The sequence below is a fragment of the Triturus cristatus genome, chromosome 9 (genome assembly GCF_964204655.1).
Source record: "Triturus cristatus chromosome 9, aTriCri1.1, whole genome shotgun sequence".
NCBI classification, from domain to species: Eukaryota; Metazoa; Chordata; class Amphibia; order Caudata; family Salamandridae; genus Triturus; species Triturus cristatus.
In genome coordinates, this window is record NC_140592.1 from 783888195 (window position 1) to 783909125 (window position 20931).

Sequence of the window (20931 nt, forward strand, 5' to 3'; positions counted from 1 at the left end):
AAAAGTCTCGCCAGACCAGCGCATGCGCTGGGTCAGGCGAGACCTAATAAATGGGGGAGGATATAAGTTTCCCAGTTGACTAACATTTTTGGTTTTGTTGAATGCTTTACATGAGCACCAGTTACGTTACACAAGAAAATTGAAACAGAATTTTTTTCTCAAGTGGGAGGCAACCTAAACCATTTTGGCTTTATAAATCTGGAATCTCCCGCTTTAATCGAGTCTGTTAACATGCATGCGTGAAGGTTCCGAATACATGCTAATTTAGCATTGCTAAACGCAGCTGAAGTCGGGTAAGAAACGCTATTATTACACGTCCGGTGTTTGGAAGCAATCCAGTGCGCCTAGGAAATCAGCTCGGGAGTCGCAGTTAAAGTGAACCAACCTTGGGTAAGTACATATCTGATAGACAGGTTCCCTTCGTTTCACAGAAGTCAATTGTAATGCAACTGGTGCTCATGTAAAGTGCTCTCATACGTTTGGGTCGAGTTCGCGCTATATAAATCTGCAAACAAGAAAAAAAGTCACAGGAATGTATGTCCAGCCTTTGAGAGCACAGGTCGAATAGGTAAATAAGTGTTTAACCGGTAAAGAATGCCCTCTCGATTGACGTCACTCGAAACTCACCAACACTGCTGTCCGTAAAGGTGAAGACATGCTGCAGCTAAATATTATTGTGCCGCGGAACGTACGCGCTCAATCGCCCAATGAGCAAATGGCAAGCTTGTCTATATCCTACTGGAATCAGTGATTTAGAGGGGTCGCAGCGCCAATGATAGCTTGACATTAGGTTCCTTAGCCAATTACATGATAAAGGTTTCCATAACCAATCCGAAAGTATCACGCTTTCTGACAGCGAATAAGATTAAGTTTCCACTGGTTGTGAATACAGCGCGGGTGACCATAATTTACTGCTTTTGAGGCAGAATAGTAAAAAGACACATAGCGGACAGATCGTAACTTTTCTATTCATCTGCTGCCCTCGGTTTACCGCTCTTTAAACCCACATTTAACATCAGTTGTCCCGTTTCTCTTTGGGCACTTGCTTTCGCATAGGTGTTGTACAGCTCTAGTTTGTCCATTCTGGGCACACGTAGTTCTTTCCTAGCGCCAGCTTTTGGTTTGCAGCGTACTTTGTAAAGTGGCAGAGCGGTAGCTGGCTTGACTCGGCTAAGAAACTTCCAGGTCTATGTTGGCGCTGTTTTTGCTGGTCCTTCGGTAGTGGGATTACAGGTGAGTGTCAGGTGAAAGGACGTTTGGTTACACTGTTTGTTTACTAGTGTAGCCACGAAATTTCCACCCAGTAACAATACTGGTTTAGACCCTTATTTTGCAGTTTTGGGTGGAATGTTTATAAACTTCTTTACGTCAGTCTGATACAACAACTCCTCTATTTAAAGTTTCATTTAACAATAACAAACATGCGCGGTCGCAAATGCAGCTGCAGCGTCCCACTGCTCTGGGCTAACAAGTGGGAGGGGTGGGGGGAGTGCGAGAGAACACACAGCGATTCCCTTGCAGGAGCGAGCAAACATATGTTGCCAAAGCTCACTCCCGCAAGGGAATTGCCAGACGTGCACGCATTGCCATTGAAAGCAATGCAATGCGTGCACGTTTTTGGCTGAAAAGCCGAATCGATTTCTATAGGTCTTTTTCCTATGCAGCGCATAAGCGCTGCGTAGGCGAGACCTAAAAAAAGGGGCAGGAAATAGTGCATGAAGGGAAACTTATCTACAATTTCTCGATCAGATGTGCGTTAGATGCTGCAGATACTGCTGCATCTAGAGCAGTCAACCCCAGCATTTCACTTAGGAGAAATGCATGGATCAGAATTTCTAGTTTCAAACCAGAAATTCAGCAAACTTAACTCACTTAATGCACCTTTTGATAAGGAACACCTCTTTGGGCCTCAAATAGACAAACCGCTTGAAAAGATTAACAAGCATTGGCATGGCCAATAGGTCTTACTTTTGGAACCTTCTAAGTATTTAGTTATGCAGCACAATATCCTTGGTGCAACCACATCAACTGTTGCGTGGCTAAACACTTATAAGGTCCCAAAGGCGAGACCTATTGGCTATGCCAATGCTTGGTGTGGTGGTGTGGTTGGGTGTGGTTGTGGGTGTGGTTGTGGGTGTGGTTATGTGTAGGGGTTGTGGGTGTGGTTGTGTGTGGTTGTGGGTGTGACAGTAATACTAAAAGCATCTCAAAATAAAGGAACACAAACATCGAGTTTGTGGAAAGAGAAAGCACGTAAGTCAAATGGGCGCAGCATAGCATTAACACAACAACGAAACACACAAGATCACTTAGCAAAGACGGAGTGCTGATAATGGATACACACAGCCCATCATCTTAAGAGTTTGATTGCAGCCAATGTGCTCTCAAACCTGCTCCCTCCTTGTGAGTTGCACCCCATATTTCATGAGTTGTAACTGCTGCAATCACCATAGCGCTTTGAGATCTAAAGAGCTACATAGGTCTAATCGATTAACCAGTTGCCAACATGCTGTGCTTTTAAAGAGAATGTGACAAAAGTTTCCAGCTTCCTCATCATGTCCTCATGAAAGCGCCAACGAAAGGACTCACTGTGCTTTTAAAGAGAATGTACCAAAAGTTTCCTGCTTCATGATCATGTCCTCATGAAAGCGCCAACGAAAGGACTCCCTAAATGGTGCAACGGACATGAATCAGCCGCTGCGATCAGAAATAAACACTGTGAACATTGTCCAGTTTCGCAGTAATATTTCCTTAAGTCAAACGGGCGCAGCAAAGCATTAACACAGCAACATGTTCTTTGATGTTTGATGTTCTTTGAACGAGAACATCAAAGGGGCGCCGTGAAAGTGATCGCGGGCGAAAGTAAAAGTGATCGCGGGCGCTTAATGAGCATGACGAGGTTTGCCAGCCTCTGCTCCTAAGCGCGCGCCCGCGCACATGCACTGTAGCTCTAGGCTGGCCATGGTAGCATTTGTTTGAGCCCTCACAAAAAGTCTCGCCAGACCAGCGCCTGCGCTGGGTCAGGCGAGACCTAAAAAGGATACAGAAGTGGCAAAATCAATGGGAGCACTTTATTCTCCTTCTACTAGAGGTTCCTTTCGTCACTCCTTTTACAGAGGGGGCTCCAAAACTAATACCACAGATGCCAGCCCATCTTCATACAAAACATGGGCATAATCATCCCCCTCTAGAGTATTCTATAAGGGTGGATATAGGGGAAACAATTTTAAAGGAAGAGGTAGAGGTACACCAACACACACCTCTCCATCCACTAAGAAGCAGTGACTTGCTATCACTTCCCCTGATCATTCATCACCTGTCTGGGGGGAAATTACAACAGTTTCTCGCCATTTTGCAATCAATAACAGGCAAACGGGTGTTGGATATTATCCAACATGGTTATTGCCTGGAGCTCACAAGCAACCCTCCCAATATTCCACCTGGTATTGACAAACTGTCTTCAGAACACAAACATCTGCTAAAACATGAAGTACAAGCTCTTCTAACAAAAGAAGCTTAGAACCTGTCCCATTACAACAACAAGGATCAGGGGTATATTCACTATCCTTCCTAAATCCCAAAAAGGATGGTTCATTAAGGCCAATCTTGGATCTCAGGCCATTAAACCTATGCATATCATCAGAACACTTCCATATGGTCACACTGCAGCACGTACTTCCGCTTTTACTGCAAGGAGACTTTGTCAACACTAGACTTAAAGGCCGCATACTTTCATATACCCGTTCACTCAGCACATCACAAATATCTCAGATTTGTGATAGGAAAAAATCATCAACAGTTCCTAGTACTCCCATTCGGAGTAACAGCTGCACGCAGAGTGTTCACCAAATGCCTTGGAGTGGTAGCAGCAGATCTACAAAGACAGCAAATGCATGTCTTCCCATACTAGACTATTGGCTCATAAAAGCCATCACACATCCCAAATGTGTGCAATACACACAAACTACCATAAATCTTCTACATCAGTTCGGATTTACAGTTAATGCACAAAAATCCCATCTTAAAACCACTCAAATACAACCATATCTAGGAGCCATTCTAAACACTCAAATGGCACTAGCATATCCCAACGTAGCCAGGATTCACAATTTTCAAACATTGTTACTTCAGTTTCAAAACAACCTGTATCTCCCAGTCAGAAGTTTTATGCAGTTGCTGGGGATGATGGTGTCATGCATTGCCAGAGTGCCTCATGCAAGACTAAACATGCGTCCTTCACAAGAATGCTTAGCACCTCAATGGGATCAATCACAGGGTCAGCTAACAGATCTAGTGTTGGTAGACAACCAAACTCGTTGCTCTCTGCAGTGGTGGAACACACAAAATTTATCAAAAGGGCGTTCCTTTATCGACCCTATCCCACAAGTCATGCTCACACAGACTCATTTCGCACAGGGTGGGGAGCACATTTAACAGTTCAGGGTCTTTGGAATACCACCCAGCGGAACCATCACATCAATTACCAAGAACTGCTCGCATTAAAAGCGTTTCTACCTCATCTGATAGGGAAAGTTGTCCTAGTCCGGACAGGCAATATGACACCAATGTACTATGTACAAAAACAGGGGGGAACATGCACTCTACAACTGTCACGCTTCTCAGACCATTTGGCGTTGGGCAATTCTTCACAAAATCCAACTCCTGGCAGAACACCTTCCAGGGACAGTCAACTTCTTAATGACCTCCTCAGCAGAAAAAGGCAATAAGTACACAAATGGGAACTTCACGACAAGTTCTCCTTCAATACTTCCAAAAATGAGGATTTCCACAAATAGACCTCTTTGCCACAGCAGAGAACTCAAAATGACCAGACTTTGCCTCCAGGCAGCCACACCCTCTATCCAAAAGCAATGCCCTACAGATCGACTGGTCAGGGATATTTGCTTACGCTTTTCCACCTCTCCCTCTCCTTCCTTTTTGGGTTTGGAAAGTCAGGCAAACATCGTACACACTGTTTCTGGTGGCTCCCACTTCGGCTTGTCAACCATTGTTCACAGCACTATTAGGACTCTCAATAGTTCCACACCAGAAGCTTCACATACCGTCAAACTTTCTCACACAGAACCATGGAAAAATCAGACATCTAAACCCAAAGGAACTCAACCTAGGGATTTCGGTCCTGAAGTCAGTTTGGATACATAAAACTACCACCAGATCGTATGACAATTCTTAAGGGAGCAAGAAGACCCACCGCTAGGGCATGTTATGCAGCAAAGTGGAAAAGATTGGTTTTAAATTGTAATAACAAAATTGATCTGCTAGATGCATCTATACAAAATATTATTGATCTTTTGCATCCACGGCGAGTTGGGGTAGCCTACAGGTCCGTTCGAATACACCTTGCAGCAGTAGCTGCATGTCTTCAAAACAGAAAACATTTATCCTTATTCAAAGCTCCAGTAATTAAAGCTTTTATGGAAGGCTTCAAAAGAATAATACCACCTGCACCTCTCTGGAACTTTGACATTTTTCTCACAAGGTTTATCGGTCCACCTTTTGAACCTTTACACGATTATTCATTACAGTTTCTTTCATGGAAAGTTTTCTTTCTAATTGCTATCACTTGGCTAAAGTGTGTTGGTGAGCTAAAGGCATTAACCTTAGAAGAACCTTTCTTTCAACGTCATAAAGAGAGAGTGGTTCTTCGTACAACCCAAAATTCCTTCCAAAAGTGCTCTTTGATTTTCATATTTACCAATCAGTTGAGTTACCTGTGTTTTTCCCTCAACCTGATTCAGTAGCAGAAAGAGCACTACATATACTTGATGTCAAAAGAGCATTATTATATTATATTGATAGGACAAAAGATTTTCGCAAAACAGCTTTTTGTTGCCTTTGCTCCACATCATAAAGGAAATCCTATCTCTAAATCCAGTATTTCTAGGTGTATTGTTAAATGTATTCAGATTTGCTATGTTAAAGCTAAAAGAACGTAACTATACCTCCTAGAGCACATTCTGCTTGCAAAATAGAAGTGTCTATGGCCTTTTTAGGCAGCATTCCCATATCTGACATATGTAAGGCAACTACATGGACTCCACCACACATTTACCCAACATTATTGTGTGTATGTATTAGCATGTCAACAAGCTAATGTAGGACAAGCAGTGCTAAAAACACTTTTTCAAACAACTGCAACACCCACTGGTTAGCCACCGCTTTGTGAGAATACTGCTATACAGTCTATGTAAAGCATGTGTATCTACAGCACACATGCCTCAAACGGATTATGTTACCCTGTAAGCATCTGTTCTTCGCATGTAGAGCTGTAGATTCACATGCACTCTCACTCCTTCCTGGACACCTGTGGGTGTTGCAATATACTACACTTACCATTCTCACCCTTCTGCGGAAAAACAATCTAACAATGGAGTCGATGCGCATTGTCACTGAAAGGAGTCGTCACCTTACCTCGCAACTGTAAAATATTTCTTCAAAGAAAAATAACTTAAAACATCCGGACCCAACACTAGATGGCAGGAGTATGCAAACCATGTGAATCTACAGCTCTACATGCCAAGAACAAATGTTTACTGGGTAAGTAACATAATCCTTGTGGTATTGTCTCTGGAGCCTCAATATCCTTGCCATTGGGGCTCAGAGAAGTTGAAGTTGAAATGGATTTCTTGAGCGCTCTTATCACCATGCGGTTTCTTGGCGCTATAGATCAGAGTCAAACCAGAGGGGGGAAAGTAAGAGAATTAAGAGGGATAGGCTAGGGAGAACAGATGGGTTTTAAGTTTAGCCCGAAAATCAGAATAGGAGGGGATAGAGCGGATAGCATGGGGAAGTGAGTTCCAGAAGGTAGGGGCAAGGATGGTGAATCTGAAGCCACCGTTTTTTTTTTTTTTTCACGGAAGCGGGGAATTTTAAGAAGGAACTGAGTGGAAGAGCGGAGATCTCTAGTGGGAACATAAGAGTTGATTTTGGCATTGATGAAAGCGGGGGCAGTGCCAGCTAGGGACATGAAGATCAAACATCCTATTTTAAAAAGTAAGCGTTCTTTGATGGGGAGCCAGTGAAGGGTTTTCAACAAGGGGTAACGTGGCAGGTTTTAGAGAACCTAAAAATAAGACGGGCCGCTTGATTCTGGACGAGTTGTAGACGGCGGCCTTCATAAGCAGGAATGCCCGCATAAAGGGCATTGCCGTAGTCCAGGCGAGAAGAAATGAGTGCAAGAATAATAAGTTTAAGAGCCTCCATAGTGAAGTAGCGTGATATTTTTTGGATGGTTCTGAGGGCCAAGAAACATGAGGATACTACGGAACTAATCTGGGGACGCATGGAGAGGTCTTGACTTACTTTAATACCTAGCGTTTTCACAGAGGTTGAGGGGTAGGGGGGGAACAAAAGATGGAGGGCTAGAAAATGGGAGTTTACTACAGAACGGTTCAAAACCGGAGGGTCAAAGGGAACATGTTTTAAGACCACACAGGGTTAGATCCCCAATTAAAGTACCTATAAACACTAAGAACCCTGAGGTCTAAAAATACCAGAAAGGAAAAAGAAGAGCGAGAAGGTGGTGTGTAAATGAGAAACAAAAAGCCCAATTCACGTAGTGAAAGGGCAATCCCTTTTAAGGACGTAATCCCTCACTCACCCTGGGTGACATGCTTCATCATATGGGATTCTCCTCCCAGAGAAAAATCCTAGTTTCTCTGGGGGCTACGACCCCCTCTATGAGAGGGAGGAGCTCAGGGATGTTTTGATTGTGCACTAAAGGATAGACTAAATCCACATATGAAGAGCTAAGTGTGAGTGAGGGGTGCAGTGCTAGCAAAATGATAGTGCAGTGAGAGTATATTAAAACTAGTAACGGGACGGCAAGGAGGATACTCTTGACACAACCGTACCGAAGCTAGATTAAAAAATGTGAACACCACTAGTCAAATGTAGGCAATGGTGCTATACAATGAAAAAAGGTCGACATGTTTCAGCCAAAACGCCTAAATAGGCTCGGCTTTCATCAGGACCACAATAGCTACTGCAAAATGAAAAAGACTGTGTGGGAACTACACAGGAAAAAGGATATCGTGAACACCCAATGAATGCTTGAAGGGTGTACGTCAACTTGTCATCTCAAACATCACCCGTAACCACTGGGTGGGACTTTAACCTCCACCTGGCAACCGCTCAGGAAGGGAACACCGCTCTCTCCGTCGGGGAACCGAGGCTGAAATGAGCCCGCATAAAGGGCATTGCCGTAGTCCAGGCGAGAAGAAATGAGTGCAAGAATAATAAGTTTAAGAGCCTCCATAGTGAAGTAGCGTGATATTTTTTGGATGGTTCTGAGGGCCAAGAAACATGAGGATACTACGGAACTAATCCGGGGACGCGTGGAGAGGTCTTGACTTACTTTAATACCTAGCGTTTTCACAGAGGTTGAGGGGTAGGGGGGGAACAAAAGATGGAGGGCTAGAAAATGGGAGACCAAGGAATGGAAGGACCGCCAAGGAGGACCAACTCGGTCTTATCAGGGTTCAGCTTCAACTGGTTGAGATTCATCCAGTTGAAGATGAATGTAAGGGTAGAGTGGTAGAGAGAGGGGGAAATCAACTGTGCGGTATATCTCAGAATTCCTCAAGGAGGAGCAAGCAGATGCATTAAGCAGGCTGTTCAGAGGATAAAACATTTTGGAACTGTGCTCAAGTCAATACAGCAGCTTTTTCCCGCCTGGGGCAGCCATTAGTAGATATTTTTTACTTACAGAAAAAATGACAATACTCTTATGTAACCTGATTCTGTTCATGCTGAGAAATTTCTTTCAGATTTCAAAAGAAACAAGGCAGCCTATAACTTTAATTTGTTATGCTGTAAAATGGAAAATAATTTTGGTGAACAACTTTTACAGGTGACAGAGCAACTATGTTATTGTATCTTCTGAGCCTAGAAAATACTGCATTTCATAGGGCTCTATTTGGATATTTCTATCAACTGTTGCAGTTTGTAGCAAATCCTCCTTTCTGATATTGTTCATTGTCCAATAATCCATTTATTCAGTGTGATGAATGAACTAGAGAAAATATTTCTGCTTTACAGAGCTTCTGTATTATACACGGACCTATATATAGTACTGTTAAAAAAAATAATGAATGGCCCACCTTTTGAGCTGATGTACAGATGTGACCAACAATTCTCCAGGAGAGTAGCTATCTTGATTGTACTCGCAGGTCAGGACAGAAAAGTGACATACGTGCTGATGAGCGTTATGCAGTTGTTCCTTAGTCATGGTCCCAGAATTGTGAATCTCATTTAATTTTCCAGTTTTACTTCAAAATCTATTCACACTGGCAGGTTCGCCTTACGTGGTTTAGATTTGAAAGGGGCTTGGACATTTCATTTGGAATCAAGTACGAGTCTGACCCATTAGACGGAGCTGATAATACATTGGCTTTGTATTTTTAGAGGTTTATATCCAGTACATTGGGAGCAGCACAGGTTAGATCACTGGTCTTGCTGCCATTTGCAAGGCATTCTGCATTAAGGAGCACTGATCCAAGAAAATAGGTTGCAGGCGAAAGAAGTCTTTTGTTCAAAGCGGCTTCCTGATCAAGACTTTTCTTTCGCTTAACTTCTGTAGGTCAGAATAATTGGCATAGGGCTCCTGGACCTTCCATAGTGAAATGTAGATTTTCGGTGTACCAGTTGCCCACTACTCTACTCATGCTATGTGCAGGTCCTTGTTCCGTGAATTGTAACTGCAGATCATCAAAGGTAGCTTGGAATGTGACTGCAGTAAAAGTTGCTTCTGATGCCAAGGTTCATACATGGCGATTGACATTGAGGACAACACATTTAGGTACTCAGTTCGTAATTACAAGGCCAGTCTAAACCCACTGTTTAAAATAAATAAAACCAAAAGGCACAAGCTCAGTTAAAGTGTGATAGTTTAGTGGTTGTAATACCAATGGTGATTAATTTGTTCTTTTGGTAGAATACAAATGATTATTATCTGGCATGAGAGTGGTAGTTTACAGTAGTAACGCACACACTTGTCATTACTATCTCTGTTTGCCTTGTCTGCTTACCTCCTGTTCTTACTGAATTTAGCTGCACTGACAGGATCACATATCGGCATCACATCAATGGCCTGAAGGTCACAACCTAAGACCCAGACTCTAGTTTCTGCTCATTACACTGCTACACATAGTAGCAATACCATTAATTTCCCAAAATCCATGGATCAAGAGATATCAGTTAAGGTGCTATACTTTAAGATACCGAACTTAGTTAGCCCTTTGTTCAGTCTGCAAGGACCGTACTGCAGTGGGGAAACCTTTATTACCCCATGCATTTTCCAACCAGGTTTAGTTAGGAAAGTAAACTATGTCCATGAAAAATCACCTTTGTATCAAAACATTACAAAGGTGCTTTCTACTTTTGTATAAAAGTAGAAAGTGCCTTAAGATGCCAACAAGACGTATGCTAGACAAAACATGATTGTTGAATTTTGTACATTGCCTTTCATATTATGAGCTATTATATTCTAGCAGTATCAAAGTGTGTCATGGCTAAGTGTGCAAAGAAAAAATCTCTAACAGAATTATATTCTCTGTAACATCTAAAATGTAGTGAATGTGTAATTTAAAAAAAAAAAAAAAAAGATACTCAAGTAATAAAACCACAAAATGTTTGAAAGTTCCCCAGAGGTAACAATCGGTCGTGAATTTTGCAATGAGATATTCTACGGTCATTAGCTTGCATGCAGTCCAAGAAAGATTGCCATGCATGTGTATTACCTGGCCGTCAATAAAAAAAAAAGATTCTGGGATTCGGCCCAACAAACTGCATTCGTAATATGCCATTCACTAGGCCACATTAAAGATAAAGATAATGTCATTTAGTATGTATATATAAAATAATGTGATATATTTTTGTTAGAACACACCAACAAACCAATGAATGAAGAGGCATATTTACAGTTCAGCTAGTAAACTTTTTAACATGGACCACAAATGTACAATATCCAACAAGAGCTGCAGTACAGATGTGATTAAGTACAGGTTTGACTACAGCTCACCATACACCTACACTAATGTTCTGTTTGCACAAATGCATCTTTACCCGTACTTCCAGCATTAAAGACTATGCGAAGGTGCAAAAATTCATCTGGATATGAACTTTTATTTTCACTTATAGGGATACCTTACTAGATTTAGCACATCCATATAAGACATGACAAAGGAAATCCTCTAAGAGGTTAACCTTTCTTCGGGAGTAAAAAGACTATCTTAAGACTCCCTGCCCTGCTAAGTACTTATTGACTGATGCGTTATGAAACTATGCAAATTTGCGCAGATTGCCAATGAAGGATATATACGTTGCCAGATGGATATTATCTTGCATGCAGATGTGCTACCTATAGGCAAGCAGACAGCTGGAAGTTAGATATAGCACTCTTGAAGATGACCTCATTATCCATTTGTGTAACTCATTATTAGATTTGCCCATTACTTGACTGAATTACAGAGGCACAGCATGCACGTTTCTGTTTGGCTTGAAAGCATGCAAACATAGTTTGGTGTTATTACAGGGATGTACACGTTGTCTTCCCTCATCCATCTTGTGTCCAACACACTATAATGAGCTTTCAACGGATAAAAAAAAAATAGCAAATTAAAACAATGCAACACTATATAACAGTGTAGGAGAGAGCAAATCAGCAAAGAGTGCATTTCTCATGAATCGAGCAGAAGCATTACCTGCAAATAACTGGTATGTAACATTCCAGATCGTAACATTTGGCCTGACTGGAAACCCACTCAAGCAAAATAGAATTAAGACGCGTGCCAATTCATTATGGAGACCTTTCATCAGATTTGGCCTTTAATCTGACCAGAATCATGCCCCTGTCTCCATGATCCTTCTTACGAAATGTTACATAATGTTGCATAAAAATGCATATGCAGGTCAACATTGGTAGGACAGACACTACTAATCTATCTTCGGCCCTATTCATCAAGCCCACCATCTGTAGCATACGTTTAAGCTTTGTAAAAGCTATGCTGCACAAGTAAGAAGGCATTTAGCTGTAACTGTGATTCGGCATGTATCTGGGCTGGTCTCATCTCATCTAGGTACATGTAATTTAACTTTCCTGTGAGGTTGAAGGGGCCAACAAAGATTACTATCACATATGCTTTCTAACGTATAGCAATGGGGAAGAAGGTACAGGTATACATACTTCTGGTCTGTAGGTAGAAGTTTAACTTGATGAATGCCCACAATTCTAAGCCTGTAACTAGATGCTAAAATGTATGTAGCATGGGTATCTATAATAAACACAGCCTGAAACAATACTCTCAAAAAAGGAATTTAAATTTTTATTTTTCTGAACCAGAAATAATTTTGGTAAAACAGTATGTAATTGAATCATGTCATTTACAGCTGAAACATGTTTTTTTCGTTTATGGATGATCTCACTGTGTCGAAGATTCGTATGACATTTTACATCCACTGTAAACACACAAAGCTGCTTTAATTAAATATACATAATTAACAACTCTCTGAAAACTGTAGGAGCCTTGAATGCAAATGTAACACAGAAAAATTTGATGAAGCAAAAAATCAAACTGGCATGTGCGTACTTTCAGAAAAGAGTATATCATCATGATTATTCCTTCTTTAATATTCCTGTTGATCCAACCTTTCAGCTTAGCTTTTTTTTTTGAAACTTTGTTTATTGGTTTTTCATTACAGCCACAAATGCAAACATGGACAACATGTTCAGGATATACCACTATTCAGCTGGGTAGCCCTAGATGTACGGTACAATTCAGTAGAACATTCTTATGCAGCACGTCTATTCATTTCCAGTTCAACTGTGGGCGACACACAGGGCTCTCCTCTGTATTTATTCCATCGTGACCATTTCTTATCCCATTTTTTGGGGCATCCACTCATATTAAAAACCTCAGTTTCTGCAAGCATACATCTGTCCATTTCCTTAGCCCATATGGCAACGAGTGGCGGGTCTGCGCCCCCCCCCAGCTCCTTGCCAGTTCTCGTTTAATTAATGTGTACCCCAATATTGTGAATTGCTGTTCCACTTCCGTGAGGTCAGTCGCCTCCCATATGTTTAATATACCCAATTGTGGCTTCAATACTATTTCTTTCCTTAAAGCTGCCTGCATATGGGTTGACGCTCCCTCCCATAGGGTATGTATCTTTGGGCAACTCCATATCATATGATAGAATGTGGCCCGGTGTCCGCATCCTCTCACACAGAGATCATCCGGTCAAGCTCCTATTTGCGCCAGGACTACCCCTGTGATATATGATCGGTGGAGTATCCTAAGCTGGATCAGCCGAAATCTAAGGGTAATGGCCGCCTCTCGGTGGGACATGAGAGCCGACTGCCAATCTTCCTCATCTATCGGGCCTAGGTCCTCCTGCCATCGCTCTCTGAGTTTTGGAAAGGGGTTCGGTAGGTTATTGCTTAGCTTCTTGTAAGGCAGGGATATCGCCTTTGAAACGAGGGGCCCGTCCTAAAGTCGGTCCTCTAGTGGGGACGAGTATGGTATATCTTTGAGGGATGGAAAGACCGCCCGTACAGCATGGCTGATTTGTAAATACCTCAGCTTAGCTTTAACCATAAAGCGGCATACCACTTATGATCGCTTCTGTGATTCATAAAAGTAAAATATAGTGCTATCCATAGATCCTTCAACACTTCTAATTTATGTTTGCTCCTTTAGAATGTCTAGTTTGTATTTATTTTCCTTATAGTCAAGTTTTCAGTTTCCCATTGTCCTGGCTTAGCATCTTCCTGCCTTCCGAAGAACACTTTTAGTATTAACTTTCTCATTAGAGTCCATTATGAGTTTGAAACTGTTTATAAGTTTTGGCGGCACAAATGAAAAATGGTAGTTCAGCGCAGCTTAATGTGAACTAACTTAAATGTTAGGTTTTTCTGATGTACCCAGATGGGAGACTTCTACAAATCTTTCTTCTATATGAGGCATATGGTGGATTGATTCCTTTGAAAACAGTAGCTCTGTATGATATTAAGGAGCAGAGCAGGATTGTATGGCACATTATTTGAGTGAGAAGGCTTGGTGGGTATTTAGCGTCCGGGGAAGATACTTTTTAAAATGTTTTTATTTCTTTTTATTGAGATTTTTGCATGTAATCAAATAGTACAGATCTGCACATTTTCTTGATACAACAATACAATTGTTTAAAGTGGTATTACATGTGCATAATCAATAAACTATTTACCATTAATGCAACAAAAAACTTCCGCCTTCCCCCTGTAACGTTCTTATACACACATATTCAATTTGTAACTACATAGGTTATCCTAGCGGTAACCTTGCAACGTCTGCATAAATATTATCCACAATATTATGCATCTCAGCAGTGTTTGTTTTGCCACCCGCAATCCATGGCTATCTCTAAACATGAGTACACACTTGTAACGTTTTAGTCCTGGTGTCTGGTCGTTTATTAATTACCCCGAGCTTCCACTCCCCCAGGTCATAAAGGGTTCCCAGATATCCTTTGGTCGGGACCTACTGGGCATTAGCTCCCAATAGTGTGACAGTTGGTCTTTGCAATAAGTAGTCTCATTCACTCACGCTGCTACGGTTGGGGGTGCTTGTTTTTTCCAATGTAGGGCAAGATACTTTGTAACTGTGTAAACCACAGAGGTGTCTGGTAACTGGCCTAACGGGGGGCAAATTATTGATATCTGATATTACCAAAAAAGGTGTGATTTGTAAATGACTGCCATAGAATAGTGATTGAGGCGGGTCAAAGGCATATGGCGATAGTGATTAGTAGAATTGATAATAACCTGGCTAGTTTTATCTGCCTCCTGGTGAAGCAACAAATAGTTCTGTTCTCAGGGATTACTCAAGACCGTCATGAGTGGACAGTTCCTTTGTTGAAGGTTGCTGATATGGTCATTTATTTATTTTAAATAACTTACAGATTTATAGTATATAGTTAACAACAATCCAAGGCTGTATTTTAGAATATCCTTATGTGTAGGTATTACGGATATTTTCTGTTCTCATTAACACCATATACTATTTATTAAAGATGCCAATGTATCCACTTTTTCTAATGATTACAGTAAGTTGATCTCTGCTATTCTTGCTTCTGTTGCCCCTCTTAAGCCTTTGAGCACAATGGCTCCCTTCCGCCTCTTGGTTTTCCTAAGAACTAGCAGGAATTGGGTACTCTAGTAAGGCACGAGCAAAGCAGTGACGTGTTAACCGCAACAGTGGGTATTTCTGTGTCACTGTCAATTGATCTGCTGCTAATTTCCCTAAAGGGGTCTTTAATTTCCTTACAGGGTTATTTTCTCCTTCCTGCCCCAAAACTGTGGTGACGCCCTTCATGGAATTGTTTTCTCAGTGCTTTTTTCCAGTCAAAGAAATAGTTTTGCTCTACTTTTCCCACCACTTTAATTGTGACAAGTCTGAGGTCGATCCAAGTTCGCTGGAGCTCCTGCTGCGTCCTTTCCCTCTGCCATTACAACATTTACCTGGTCAGGTTAAGGATCTTCTTCCAATTCCCTTCTTATGAATTTGCTGTGCTCATTCTCAACTACCATATTACATATTTATTTATGTTTTGCAGTTTTATTTTGGCCTAACGTGGCCCAAGGGCATTATAGCAAATCTTCGGATGACATGGGATCAAGGTGGTACTTACCACTTGTTTCTCCTTTATTTTTCGGCTGGGTTTCGCACTGTGTAGCACTCCATCTTAATATAGCATGTGATGGATTGTGGAGTACAATGTAGGGATTTAGAAAAGATCCGTTCTTGCAGATCAGCTGCCACCTTATCCATCTAATTTAATTAAGTTTATTAGCAACGCACCTCAAGTTACTTAATTAAGCACAACTGTTTTTTAATGTCTATTTTGCCGTGCTAAATACCATAAGTTCCTTTGAGTGTCTTTGATGGCCTACTCAGTCAACATCCAAATTGTACGACTTGACCAGAGTACTCCTGTTCTGCAAAGTAATGTTTGCCTTTCTTTCCAGGACGAATAAAAAGTCACCTTAAGTTATATGTTCAAAAAATCACTTTTTAAAGAATTTTTACTTTTTCCATTTACAATTTTATTAAAATATTTGAATAATATTTTACATCTTATTATCCCAATTATTGTAGTGATCAGTATTCTTTTTTTTCTTTATTCCAATGCATTTCTCATTGGTGAGCTTCATCACCGGAATTTCTAAACACAAACTTTGATCAGAAGACTTTGAACTTCTTTTCTTGTAACACCATACATTAAAACACAAAGGAAATTTAAGTGTGGGTCTAAACGAACTTGCAAACTAGACCCAGGCTATTCAATTGGAAAGCCAGTAGTAGAGAAAGTGTTAAAGCGGCTTAGAACAAAGCATATGTAAATTAGTCAACGAATGGTAGTTTAACAGTATATGAATCACTTTTTCCACTGTGTCCTACCATAATCTGTCTGGAAACAAATTTCCAATAGTTTTTGTTTAGTGGTTCAGTTACATAAGACTCTTTTTGGTGATGAGACTTTTTGACCTTGTGCTTGGTGTCAGTTTGTCATGAAGGTGAGATCGATCTTTCAGAATAATGGAGGCTGGTGGTAAACTACATTTGCTATTCGTAAATTTTTCTATACTTAATTTCTGTCAACCAGCTAATAAATAACTGCCATGGACAAAGAGATGAACATAGATAGGATCTCGTGTTTTACATCTTCAACAGGTTGAATTGCTTTTGAGTTTAAGAATGTGTTTAAGTGGATTCCAGTAGGTGTGTAAGAAAATGTTATGATGAAAAGGAATTTAAATGCAGGACTCGGGTCTTTCGTGAGCCCTAAATATAATTTGCAGCTTTATTTTTTTTTTCCAGTCTTTAAATTCTTGTCGTTGCACTTTGACACATTAGAGTGTAAATGTTTGTGACTGTAGGTTTCTTTATTCAAGTTCCAGTAAGAAGAAAGCATGTCCTTGAAAAAAACTGTGAAAGCTGAAGAGTGGAAACTTAAATCTGGCAGCTTTGTGGAGAGAGCAGCTTTAAATATTTCAGTTATAAAGCTCATTCAGTGACAAGGTGTATGTTTGATATCATTCCATTGAAGGAGATTACAGAGTGGTTTCGTATCATCTGGCTTACAGAAAGAAAACCATAGTAAATCCAGTTTTACCAATTAATAAAAAAAATGTAATGGCAAGGAGTTGGATCCCCAAAAAAACAGGTAAATTCAGCTGTAGATAATGAATCTCTTTTGCTTAGCTATGATTCTGAAGGATCCACTGGCAGCTCTAGTTTGTCTAGTAGAGATTAATTTGAATTGACAATTGATGGCTGGGAAAAACAAAATAAACACACCTACCACTATCCCTTGTTGTCATAGCCAGATAAATAAACAGAAATAAATGAAGCAGATGCACAAATATTAGAGATCAGCCCCCATGAACTCTGTTGAAGTTTCAACCAGTACTCTAAACAGAATAAAATATTACTCAGCACTCAAGATTTGTAAAGATAACCACAGTACATTGATGGCCACATGATCTAGGTCAATGTCAACTCTTAATTGTCATTTGAAAAAATCGAGAAGTGATCCTTGATAAATTCTTTGACTCTTTTCTTGTAAAATCAATTTGATTGTAGCAAAAGAGAATATCCGAAATGGAAAGCCAAATTTTTTCAGGGCTCAAAAGTTCTAACCAATCATTGTAGTAGCACTAAAGTATTCAACATGCCACATATGTCATAATGAGCCTTTTGGCCAAAAGGCAAACACAGTATCTAGAGAGTACGCCACTCAGAACACCGTCTGCTAGTACGGGCGCCTTTATATCACAAGACTGAACTGTTTACCTTTTGGGCACATCTGGAGCATGATGATTACCTGCTCATCATTTCATTTCACAACATAAATCTATGAGGTATTGGAATGCCAAAAGGATCATGTAGTAACTATAAATCAGATGGCAAACATGTTGATTTTCTGCACTTGTCTGCAGATTAACATTGAACAACCATTCTAAAACTATTTTGTCAAAACCTCCATTTGTTCTCTTGCAACATGCATAAGGTTTTTCATGTATCAAGTTTACACTTCTGAAATAGAACATGTAAATTCATTTCACAGTTAAAATAATTATACTTATTCCTGCCATTCATAATGGATTTATATAGGACCCCCGTCAAAGTGCAGGTACCAGATCTGGCTCAATGTATTTTTCTACATTGATTGAGGAATAGTAAGACCCAGCTCTAAAATAATGCTAATCATAATAGCGGAGTAATAAACTCCGTAATTTGTGCACACATTTAATATATTCTCATTTAAGTGCCACAGGTAGTTAAAAAAAAAGAATGAGCAGTAATCAAATCAAAATGAACTTTCTAGCTCAATTAATCAGTTAATATACCTATGTTAAAGAATTGATTCACCTGATCCAAATATTGGAAGATAGCTTTTTTAAATCTCGGGTTGTCTTTACACCCTTCCTTCTCTAATTATATCTTACATCTTGAATTAGGGTTACCTTACATGGTAAACACCATTACATTAGCGCCAATTCTTTTATGGTTCTCCATATGGCGCAGGACCACAGTCAATCCAACACAAAGGATAATTAAAGACTGTCTGAAGTTGGATTACTGTTATAAGATCGGATGGCTTAGATTTGTGGATGCAGAATTAAGTGCAGTTGGGCTGGGAGAACTATTCAAGGACCAAACCGCTTGCAGGAGGATCTCAAAACAGAAATGAATTGAGTCCTATATGCGGAGGGCTAACCATGTCTGCAGAGAAAGGAATCAACAAAAGGCTGCTCTTGCTTATGATCAGATCCCCCCAAGATGAACCTTACCCCTTGATGTCAGGGTACCCTGAGAGAAAATTTAAACATTCAGACCTGACTCCGTGCCTTTGCGATAACCATTCCTCTCAGTCTGACCTACATTTACACAGAGAAGCCTTTATTCTCCCAATTTCAAGGCACCACAATTTCAGCTAATGTAGAGTGGCACGCTACTTTTTAAAATCTCTACTTGACCCCTTTATCTGTTTTTTAGTAGCCACCTTCCTGTGGGCCTGCATGAGAAAGAGAAAGGTGCGAGGCTGTTTGATGGTATAGTTGCCGTAAGCAAGAATTATATGTATATATTTTAAGTTGACCCGGTGAATGAGGCACACAAAGTTCAGCATGATTTTAAATGATTTTAAACGCGTTTTGGTACTTGTCTATTTTATGGGGTGCTTGGTTGAAATTGTGCTTTTATGATCTGTTTTTAAAGAGCTTGAATAAAGATTTTGATTGATTCACCTGATCAATCCATGCGTTGTTAATGTGCCAAATAAACATAGAAAACATTTTTCGAGTTTTGGACTGATTTATTGACAGAAGTTGAATTATAGTCCTCTTACTAAGCAACTTTTGTAAACACATGGATGTGGTTGTTTTGTCATTTTAATTGGTATAGACCTCACCAGTCTCTGTAGTCTGCAGATGTATTTCTGCTGCGGGTTCCCAAAGTCAAAGTTTTGGCAGCAGAGCATTTTCAGTACCTGCAGCCTCCAATAGGACTCCTGGCCTCTTTCTTTTTGGAGAGAATCCAACCTGTTGAAATTTAGGAAACCCTAAAAGCCAGACTTTTACCTGATTTAAGGCTAGGTTGTTTCACCAGCTCCAGTTTGGTCTTTGTGTCTTTCAGTGCTAAGATGCCCTTGGGAGAATGAGCTTTAGAAGTCCTTTGAAATAAATAATAATTTGCATAGCTGTGATTACATAATTTATGCTGCCCAGTTGAAGTGAAAACAATTTACTTTCTTCAGTGTGGCTGGCATATCTTAACAGTAAAGGTCAAAGGACACGTAGGCCAGTATGCACCCTTGTTTCAATCAGTAAGCAGAGGATATTTTAGAACACAACTTTCCTTTGTCATACATTTAATCTCTACCCACGTTCCTGAGCATAGTTACATAATGGAATGCTGTCATTTATATCCATGATTGTAGTTTAACAGAGACCCACCTCCAAATGACTATTTCAAATGCTACTCTATAATCTAAGATCTTTCGCGGTTATTGCTTTTTTTAGCTATTACTTTTTGAGTAAAAACATTCTTTGGAGTAGAGCATCCTAGTTCGAAAGCCTGTGTGGATGAAATCTTACAAGTTTTCCTTTTTTTCCAATAAATGATTTTTAGGATCACTAGTAACACGACGTTTGTGCTTCAGTATTGATGCCTTCCAAGCTTCAGGAATAGTCCTGTAATTTTAAATATTATAGTACAATTTGACTTAAGCTTTAGCCCACATATTGGGATTCATTTTCTGAACACCCATGGAGGATATGATATATTCTATAACCTTAGAAGCGTAATTGGTGTTGATCAGGTATGGGTGTAGTCATGAGAGGGTTGGTCTGTCAAAGACTTGGCAGACAAACCTATTTCAACCAACACATATACAAAAATTACTGTTAAAACTCATTCTGATCACCACTTCATCTTGTCATAACTAGTTAACTAATTCATACTGCAAAATAGCTCGTGAGCACTTCTAGTAAAATCAGTGTACATTCTGACATACAACATATAGCGCATTAATTTAAACATAAAAATAAACGTGAGACGCATACATTATTTAGAGAAATGTTTTGCTTCATGGATCCGCCAGTGGAGCTTATAGGCATACTCTGTGGGTAAAGAAATTGTGCCCACGTGTTGGTTGAAATATGTTTATCTGCCAAATCTTTGGCAGACTAATCCTCTCATGATTATACATTGCAGATTACAAAACTGGGAATACTAAGTAGGTATAATCACCTTCTTATATGTAGCATCCAAAGTTTTTGAGAGCGATCAACAGCACTCCAGGAGTGCTATCCAGGAGGTAGCTCCTTGGTCCTGATGAAAAGCCAAAGGATTGACTTGAAACATGTCGACC

At 40.2% G+C, this 20931-nt stretch overlaps 1 protein-coding gene across 2 annotated transcripts in view; it reads left to right on the forward strand.

The window, feature by feature from the left end:
• PPM1A (protein phosphatase, Mg2+/Mn2+ dependent 1A) overlaps positions 1–20931 on the forward strand; it is a 376177-nt gene that overhangs the window by 351760 nt on the left and 3486 nt on the right. The gene's annotated exons all lie outside the window — the stretch shown is intronic.